This window comes from Bos grunniens, chromosome 7, assembly GCF_055505025.1.
Source record: "Bos grunniens cultivar Pamir isolate PY7600 chromosome 7, Bosgru_T2T1.0, whole genome shotgun sequence".
In the NCBI taxonomy this organism is placed as follows: domain Eukaryota; kingdom Metazoa; phylum Chordata; class Mammalia; order Artiodactyla; family Bovidae; genus Bos; species Bos grunniens.
The window spans coordinates 40365960-40375804 of record NC_141171.1 but is presented as its reverse complement, the minus strand read 5'-3'; the positions used below and the strand labels follow the sequence as shown (position 1 = coordinate 40375804).

The window sequence follows — 9845 nt, the reverse complement described above, 5'->3', positions numbered from 1 at the left end:
ACCCAGCTCTTCCAAAGTCCAAGACAGGCTTCTAAGGGTTGCTTTTTCCTAATTTGCTTTAAGTTGCGATAGATACGAGAACACACATCCTTGACACCAGACCCTCACACTGGTCCTCAGCATCCAGGCAGGAAGGCACCTAGGAAACTTCGTTGGGCCTGGCTACCCAGTGATCTGGGTCTCCTGTCTTGATGCAGTCGTTAACACACTGACCACCTGATTTTCTCACATTCTCTACCAATCTCTCCCTCCTGATCATCTCTTCTACCAGCCTAGCTGGATTCCTCTCAGGACAGGCATGTTGACACCATTCCTTTAGCCTTCCCCTCAGGGCCTCGGCCTTGAACCCTATGCTGCTGCTGCTAAGTCGCTTCAGTCGTGTCCGACTCTGTGCGACCCCATAGACCGAAGCCCACCAGGCCCCGCCGTCCCTGGGATTCTCCAGGCAAGAACACTGGAGTGGGTTGCCATTTCCTCCTCCAATGCATGAAAGTGAAAAGTGAAAGTGAAGTCGCTCAGTCGTGTCCGACTCTTAGCGACCCCATGGACTGCAGCCTACCAGGCTCCTCCGTCCATGGGATTTTCCAGGCAAGAGTACTGGAGTGGGGTGCCATTGCCTTCTCCCTGAACCCTGTTCTCATACACAATTACTAGTGGACCTCTCTACTCAAGTCTTGCCCCTGATCCCGAGGGCAGGAGGAAGGCCCCCGGCCCTCCAACAATTCCGCCCACTGGTGGCCCCACCCCCTTCCGCAGCGCGCCCCGCCCTCACCCGATCCTTCCCAGCTTCCGCCCACCCACGTGGTCCCCTCTACGCTGGACTTCTCCCAGGATTTGCGGCTCAGTCTGTGACACTGACACTTACTGACGCTGCAGACTCAGCTGTGGCAGCCGGACAGGGCGGTCACTGGCTGAGGAGCGTGGGCCCCGCCTTTCCGCGTCGCTCTTCTGTCTGCGGCTGCGCGGTGACCATAGCGGTATCAACTGCTCGTGCGCAGAGTGCAGAATCGCAGTTGGCTCCATAGCTCAGGGGTTAGAGCACTGGTCTTGTAAACCAGGGGTCGCGAGTTCAAATCTCGCTGGGGCCTAATTACCCTTTTTTCCCCCACCCCCCTATTTCTGGAGAGGAGAAGATGCGCTTGCCAACACGACTTTCCGCCATACTGAAAGGGTAGACTTAAATTAAGCAGGTCTGAGTGTTTTTGCCCCTCAAGTGGCCGTCACTTATCGCTCCCTCCACCCCTCCTCTAACATTATCTCTTTAAGAACCAGACCCACTGCTCCCTTGGACTTGCGGTCACAGATTCCGCTGGCTCCGCGCGCCTTCTCCCCAGCGACCCCTCCCTCGCTTCTTTCTGCGCGTCTTCTTGGCAAATTCATAGCGAGTCTTTTTGTTCCCCTCCCGTCACTGACTCGGGCCAGGGGCTTTGCCGTGTTCTCTAATTCGTTCTTCTCCCTTGCGCGGGGAGCACCTGTGAACGCTGCACACCAACCTCCGTACTCTGGGAATCTATTATTTTAGTTGAGAGTGGGGCTGTGTTTAAGATCCCGGGAAGTCTGCCTTTGGTCCCCGAAATCTGGCTTCTTCAATGAGGTGGCCTTCCAGTAGGGTAGTCACTTTGGGATTGAAGAATCCAGGAGTTCGGGCCGCACAAATGCCCCATCGTGCCAGTGTGGGGCAGGTCCATTCGGCTCTTGACGCAAAGCGTGATTCTTTGGGTGAGATCTGCCTTGTGTGACGGAGAGAAGCGAGTCCCTCCTCTGCCACTCACCCCACCTATCTCATTCACCGCTCCTGGGCGTCTGCCCAGGTTCCCGAGAGCAGTATTCTCTCCTCTGGTGATACGGCCCGGGCTCTATTTTCCAAAGCTGATCCAAGCTAGACCTCACGTGGACTGGCGACTCACTCGGGGCTTTTCTGAGGGTCCTCACCCGCCGGATGGCGCGGCGGGATTAATCACGTCTCTGCCTCTGCCAAGACCCCCACCCCCTGCCATGGGTCATGCCTGCGAAGGCCATGGCGGGCGGGCACCCAAGACCTCCAGCGGGCCTGGTTCTGCCCATTGGGCAGGGCCCCCATTGTTCACTTAGGATTTAGGCTTATTTGTGCACTTGATTTCCATTCACGGCATTAATAAATCAATCAGACAGGTCATCATGAATTACTGCTTTTGGTTCGTTAAAAGGAAAACCAAAAGTTTTTTTTTTTTTTTTTTTAAAGATTGGAAGTGAATGTGACAAAGTTGTAGTCTTTAGGTCCAGGTATCACGAATGTGGATTCTTTCTTTCTTTCTTTTTGTTGCATTTTTCTTTATATAATTCCATAGAGAAGACAGGCGAATGCTTACAACACCGAGGCAGTAGTGGCCAAGGGGCCAAGGACGCACCGCGGCGGTAAGCAGAGGTGAGCCCACCTACCTCCATTGCTGAATGCGCAATGGAGAAGGGGAAGACACAGCGCGTGGAGATGAGGTGCGTGAGCATCGTAGTCTCCAAGGAAGAGGCCGAGAGGAGGAGCACTTGAGTGGAGAGGCCACGGCAGAGCGCTGAGCTAAGATCTAAGAGAATGGCAATAGGAAAAAAGAGCACTCTCTGCCCCACCCTCCCACCCCCATCCCGGAGTGGGTTTTCCAGCATTCATCTCCCACGCTGTTTTGTAACAGCCATCTGTGTAGGGGAATTTCTCTGCTAGTGGCACAAAAATACACTTTGGGGTCAACTCTAAGTGGATTTTCGTGAATTTTTCTAGCAAGGAATCAGAATAACCGCTTTTCACAACTGGGTTACCCAGTGGAATTGGAACAGGAAAGCACCCGCAGAGTCTGGGCCTTCGGTTCACCCGACCTAAGACTGTTCTGGGACGATTCCGGCCGAAGGCAGCAAGGGCGGATAGCCGGGACACGCGGCCTGGGCGCCGCGCCTATGTGTGCGCGAGGGCACGGAGGCGAACTTTGCCGGGTGTGCACCAACCGCCGCTGCCGGTCACCCTTGAAGGAGCGGGGTTCCTGGTCATCTCATGTATGCTTTTCATTTCTCACTTTCCTACATTTTCGGAATACTTTGCAAATAAGTAGTTGTTTTAGAAAACATTTTCATAAAATGATAGAGAAAAGCCCCCGCCCCCTTACCAGGCGCTCGATAGGAAGCGATTATCCAGATTTCCTTTCGTCTGCGGCAGGTACTGACCCAGTCTACCTCTCCTCGTCCCAGACTCTCTTCAGGGACCCTCAGGCTCTCCCGGCTTCTGTGCCCTGCCTCCAGTTCTCCAGACTTGCGCCTTATTTGGGCTCCACTGGGAAAAGAGTCCCCACAGTGGAAGGGTGCCCCTGCCTGCTGCCCGAGAAATCTTAGCAACGAGGCGCTCGTTGGCATTCCAGGAGATCTCAGAGGGGCCGAGAGATACTGAGAATTGATGCTGAGTGAACTATCTACCGGAGAAAGCAATGGCACCCCACTCCAGCACTCTTGCCTGGAAAATCCCATGGACTGAGGAGCCTGGTAGGCTGCAGTCCATGGGGTCGCGAAGAGTCGGACACAACTGAGCGACTTCACTTTCACTTTTCACTTTCATGCATTGGAGAAGGAAATGGCAACCCACTCCAGTGTTCTTGCCTGGAGAATCCCAGGGATGGTGGAGCCTGGTGGGCTGCAGTCTATGGGGTCGCACAGAGTTGGACACGACTGAAGCGACTTAGCAGCAGCAGCAGCAGAACTAACAGCTGAGACGGCGGACGTGGAGGCGGACGTGGATATCGTCGAACTGGGATAGGTCGGGCGTGAGAAAGTCCGAGATGCACAGAACATTTTCAACGTGCCAGAAAGAAAAATTGGTTTCTCAGTGGGTAAAAGAGTCCACATAGCGTCATACCAGGGACTGACCCAATCATTCCCGAGTGGGGGGCAGGCTATTTTGTCTACAGGTTACAGTTTTTGCCTCTCACGCGAGAGGTCCCAGGTTCAGACTCCGGACGAGCCCTTTTCTTTTTTTCCTTTGTCCCTTTCTTTCTAAAAATCTCTCATGTGGACAGTTTTGGTCCTGGACGGGTAATGGGCATTACCAAACGTTCGGGGATGGGAAAGAAGTTCGGGTAGAAGAGTGGGTGAGGCGCTTCAGAGCCCATGGTTCCCGGTGAGAGACTGGGAGCAGAGCCTCCTGCGGGTGTTTCCACTGATTGGGTCGTGGGACCATCCTTTCCCACCACAGAACTGTATATTCACTGATCCCACCAGTTTTCCTAAAAATCAATAGTGTCACAAAGATGACCAAGCTCAGGCGTTTCTGTATTGTAGTAGATATTATCTTCATCTAACAGGTGAAAGGTCTCCAGTTTGAAGCTGAGGGGAAACAAAGTTGGTAGCATCTTGAGGGTTTTTGTTTTTTTCCACTATTGGAAATTTATTACTTTGAGGTAAATTTAGTCCTAGTCCAGGACGTCCCAGTCCAAGACATCCAGTCATCACCTTCACCTGGTTACAGAGGTGTACACTTTTCCAGGGAAGAGAAATTTAACATTTACACCTCTGGATTCTCATACTCAAGAGGCATTAACCCATGAAAGTAGTATTAACCCACCCCACTTTCACTTTGGGACTTTGCACTCACTAAGTTGGGTGATTTTGCTTGTTTTCAGTCGCTCAGTCGTGTCCAACTCTGTGTCGCCATGGACTGCAGCATACCAGGCTTCCCTGTCCTTCACCATCTCCTGGAGCTTGCTCAGACTCATGTCCATTGAGTCGGTGGTGCCATCCAACCATCTCATCCTTTGTCGTCCCCTTCTCTTCCTGCCTTCAGTCTTTCCCAGCATCAAGGTCTTTCCCAATGAGTCAACTCTTCACACCAGAAGTATTGGAGCTTCAACTTGAGCATCTATTTTTCAAATGAACATTCAGGGTTGATTTCCTTTAGGATTGATGGTTTGTTCTCCTTGCAGCCCAAGGGACTCTCAAGAGTCTTTTCCAACACCACAGTTCAAAAGCATCAATTCTTCTGCATTCAGCCTTCTCTATGGTCCAACTCTCACATCCATACATGACTACTGGAAAAATCATAGCTTTGACTAGACGGACCTTTGTCAGCAAAGTAATATCTCTGCTTTTTAATATGCTGTCTAGGTTTGTCATAGCCTTTCTTCCAAGAAGCAAGCATCTTTTGATTTCGTGGCTACGGTCACCTTCTGCAGTGATTTTGGAGCCTAAGAAAATAAAGTCTGTCACTGTTTCCACTTTTCCCCTTTCTATTTGCCATAAAGTGATGGGACTGGATGCCATGATCTTCCTTTTTTGAATGTTGAGCTTTAAGCCAGCTTTTACACTCTCCTCTTTCACTTTAATCAAGAGGCCCTTTAGTTCTTCGATTTCTGCCCTTAGGGTGGTGTCATCTGAGTATCTGAGGGTAGTGATATTTCTCCCAGCAATCTTGATTCCAGCTTGTACTTCATCCATTCCAGCATTTTGCATGATGTACTCTGCATATAAGTTAAATAAGCAGGATGACAATATACAGGCTTGTCTACTCCTTTCCCAATTTTGAACCAGTCTGTTGTTCCAACTGTTGCTTCTTGACCTGCATACAGGTTTCCCAGGAGGTAGGTAAGGAGGTCTGGTATTACCATCTCTTTAAGAATTTTTTACAATTTGTTGTGATCCACACAGTCAAAGGCTTTAACATAGTCAATGAAGCAGAAGTTGATGTTTTTCTGGAATTCTCTTGCTTTTTCTATGATCCAAGGGGTATTTCGCTGAAAGCTGGCAAACACAGTCTCATGTTCAGAATAAAGGTAAGGTTGCGATTGAGAGACCAATATGCATAATCTTTTTGTGTGGAGGATTGAAGGGGCGAGGGGGCGGGAGAAAAAAAGTTGTCAACAAGCTGGCAGCGGTGGGATTCGAACCCACGCCCCCGGAGAGACTGGAGCCTTAATCCAGCGCCTTAGACCGCTCGGCCACGCTACCATGCCGGGAAGTGAATTTTTTTGGTGTTGTTTTTCAATTTAGATAACGTCCCCAGGCTCCTGAGGGAAATCTTGTGTTCCGGTGCCTCTACAGGTCAGAGCAGAACCAACCACACCCCAACTAGCAGAATTCGATTGTCCAGAGTCTCAGGAGCGGAATCTGCACCCTGCGCTCCTCTGACAAAGGATGAGTCGTGAAGTCCAGACCACCGCACACAATGGTTTGGGGAAGAACATTCCAGTCACTCCGACATTTCACTTTTGGGAAGTGGGCGTGGACGCAGGGGAAGACTTCTACACTATCACTTGTTTTATTTTTATATTTTAACTGTGATCTTCTGTTGGTTTTATAAATTAAAACAAAAACAAAAACAAAAAAAACAGAAAGGAACCCTAAACTACTTCTCCCGGTTCTTTTTTGTTTACCCCATAACATTTTTTGGTAATAACATGGACACATTCAGAAGTGGCTCATTAACGATCGCGTGGCCACCATCTCAGAAGCCGCCATCCTTGCAGTTTTGTTGCCTGATGTTTCCACCCTTGAAACAAATGTTCCAGGTGGAGGTATAGGGCCTTAACAAAACAAGCTTGATTGAACACTATATGGAGACCTCCCCGCCTCCCCGCCCCTCACCAATCATAAAAACCAATTTCTTAAAAAATAGCAAATCCTAGAAAAATGTATAGAAAAAAATCCCCTCGCAAGCCCCAAACTCAGAGACAACCATCAATACTTGGTGAACTAATCTCCAGTTTGCTTTTCTGTTGATTTTTACCTGCACCAGTGGAGAAGAAGGTGACAGAGGATGAGATGGTTGGATGGCGTCACGGACTTAACTGACATGCGCTTAAGCAAACTCCAGGAGATAGTGTAGGACAGGGAAGCCTGGCATGCTGCAGTCCATGGGGCCGCCAAGAGTCCCACAGGACCTAGAGACTGAACAACAGTGAGGCTATGTCTTTACTTGTGATCATGCTACAGATACAGATTTGAATTAAGCTTTTTTTAAAAAAATTATCTATCTCCATGCCAGTGCATAACTTATGACAAGCTTAATTAGAGGAGGAGACAGAGGGAAACTTCAGATACTGAGGTAGATTTCTGGGCAGGTTTAAAATCTTTAAGGGTTGACAGACATGAGTGTTCACGAAGTCTCTTTTAGATGTAGGGCTTTCCTTCCACTTGACAACTTTCACTTAACAGTTCTTACATTATGAAGTTGAAATAGTCTTTTACCTGTAAAGCAAATGAAAAATAGAGAGCGAGAGAAATAAACAATTTCTCTAGAGTATAAAGATGTTAGAAATAGTTTGGTTTCCTTTCACAAACATCTTAATGTATAAAATTTGAAACTTCATTAAGGAAGTCTTAATTTTGACTTTTAAAAATTGTCAAGACAAAGAATTTTCTTGATTTACAGATCACAGTAGCTTTCTAAATGTTTAAGATACAAGTACAAGCAAAATCTCAGATGCTCTTGGAAGTACATTTTTGGATACAGCACACATGATACATATGTCTTTGGGGGCTTGATTATCCTTTTGAGATATTGAAGAATACTCAGTTTATCTTACATTACAAATTTAGCCTTTGATAACCACAACTTGGATAGAGCACAAAGTGGAATCTTCAAAGGTTTCTCAATATACCCTCAGTCTGGGGAATTCCCTGGTGGCCTAGCGGAATTGCACTCATCTCACACACTAGCAAAATAATGCTCAAAATTCTCCAAGTCAGTCTTCAGCAGTACATGAACCATGAACTTCCAGATGTTCAAGCTGGATTTAGAAAAGGCACAGGAACCAGAGATCAAATTGCCAACATCTGTTGGACCTATGAAAAAGCAAGAGAATTCCAGAAAAACATCTATTTTATTGACTATGCCAAAGCCTTTGACTGTGTGGACCACAACAAACTGTTGAAAATTCTTAAAGAGATGGGAATACCAGACCACCTGACCTGCCTCCTGAGAAATCTGTATGCAGATCAAGAAGCAATAGTTAGAACTGGACATGGAACAACAGACTGGTTCCAAATCGGGAAAGGAGTATAAGGCTATATATTGTCACTCTGCTTATTTAACTTCTATGCAGAGTACATCATGAGAAATGCTGGGCTGGATGAAGCACAAGCTGTAATCAAGATTGCTGGGAGAAATATCAATAGCCTCAGATATACAGATGACTCCACCCTTATGGCAGAAAGTGAAGAAGAACTAAAGAGCCTCTTAATGAAAGTGAAAGAGAAGAGTGAAAAAACTGGCTTAAAACTCAACATTCAGAAAACTAAAATGATGGCGTCTGGTCCCATCACTTCATGGCAAATAGATGGGGAAACAATGGAAACAGTGATAGACTTTATTTTGGGGGCTCCAAAATCACTGCAGGTGGTGACTGCAGCCATGAAATTAAAAGATGCTTGATCCTTGGAAGAAAAGTTATGACCAACCTAGACAGCATATTAAAAAGAAGAGACATTACTTTGCCAACAAAGGTCCATCTAGTCAAAGCTATGGTTTTTCCAGTGGTCATGTATGAATGTGAGAGTTGGATAATAAAGAAAGCTGAGCACCAATGAATTGATGCTTTTGAACTGTGGTGTTGGAGAAGACTCTTGAGAGTCCCTTGGACTTCAAGGAGATCCAACCAGTCCATCCTAAAGGAAATTAGTCCTGAATATTCATTGGAAGCTGAAGCTGAAACTCCAATACTTTGGCCACCTGATGGGAAGTGCTGAATCATTGGAAAAGACCCTGATGCTGGGAAAGACAGAGGGCAAGAGGAGAAGGAGACAAGAGAGGATGAGATGGTTGGATGGCACCATGAGTTTGAGTAAGCTCCGGGAGCTGGTGATGGACAGGGAGGCCTGGCATGCTGCGGTCCATGGGGTCGCAGAGTCGGATACGACTGAGCGACTAAACTGAACTGAACTGAACTAGCAGAAAGGACTCTTTGGAATTGCTACCAAAGGCACAGGTTCAATTCTTGGCACCATGAGACCAAGGGGAAACTTACTATTGAAGCATTGGCAAGTAACTATTTGGAATGAACCCTAGAGACAATGGAATGCTGGGTCTTTTCCGACTAGTTTCCTCTTATAGCATCGTTGAACTACTATCATATAGATAACCTAATCATTGTTTTTCAGTCAAATGATTGACAATCATGAGTGGAAAAAAGCTCTTCGATAAAAGCCAACTGATGAAACGAGGTCTTCTCATAATGCATCTGAAACCCACCATCCAGAGTTGCTTCTCTTGCTCAGGATGTTCTCAGAAACATCTTATTGGCTTCTTCAAGGGCTGCTGAAATTCTGTAATCTGCACCACTTGATTGCTCCTCTTCCAGATAGTCCTAGTCATCAAATTCCCAGCCTTCCTTGTGTCCGCCTACCCCCACCCACCTTCTCGAAGCCAGGGCTGGCAATCTGGCTTGGCTGCTCCCCAGACTTGGACCAGTTAGCAAAACCCTGGTCCCTCTCTTGCTCTGCCGTTGGCTGTGTCTCCTCCTGCTCGACTGGGCCTCCTGGTCGGCTGTGGCAGGTCTCCTTTGTGGGTGGTTCGGGGATGCTCCTGGCTCCAGCTGCCTACCTGCATCTGCGGAAGGTCAGTCTTGCCATGTATCAGATCCGTCTGCATGTCAATACTCTCTTCATAGAGCTGAGACTGATCGTACATTTCCAATATTGTGCAAGTGGCTCAACCTCCCAAAAGGCGATTATACTAAGAAGGGAGCTATGCTTTGAGACAAGTTTTTTTTAAACTCAGATTTTTGTCATTTAAAAAAATGACAGATTTTGTGTCATTAAATATTCCAAAATCTCATTTGTCTTTTTTTCCCTGATTATGAATATTCAACTTTAATTTAGAATCTAGAATCTAGATGGCACAG

The 9845-nt window shown here is 47.4% G+C and overlaps 2 non-coding genes and 1 pseudogene across 2 annotated transcripts; 1 reads left to right on the top strand and 2 right to left on the bottom strand.

Annotated features, from left to right (window-relative positions):
* The first annotated feature begins 1015 nt into the window (after positions 1 to 1015).
* TRNAT-UGU (transfer RNA threonine (anticodon UGU)) lies at positions 1016 to 1088 on the top strand. The gene has a single exon. It is a non-coding gene; the product is annotated as a tRNA-Thr (tRNA).
* A 4782-nt stretch (positions 1089 to 5870) lies between these two features.
* TRNAL-AAG (transfer RNA leucine (anticodon AAG)) lies at positions 5871 to 5952 on the bottom strand. The gene has a single exon. It is a non-coding gene; the product is annotated as a tRNA-Leu (tRNA).
* Positions 5953 to 9088: 3136 nt separating this feature from the next.
* Positions 9089 to 9644, bottom strand: LOC147369146 (EP300-interacting inhibitor of differentiation 1-like; annotated as a pseudogene).
* Between the last annotated feature and the right edge of the window lie 201 nt (positions 9645 to 9845).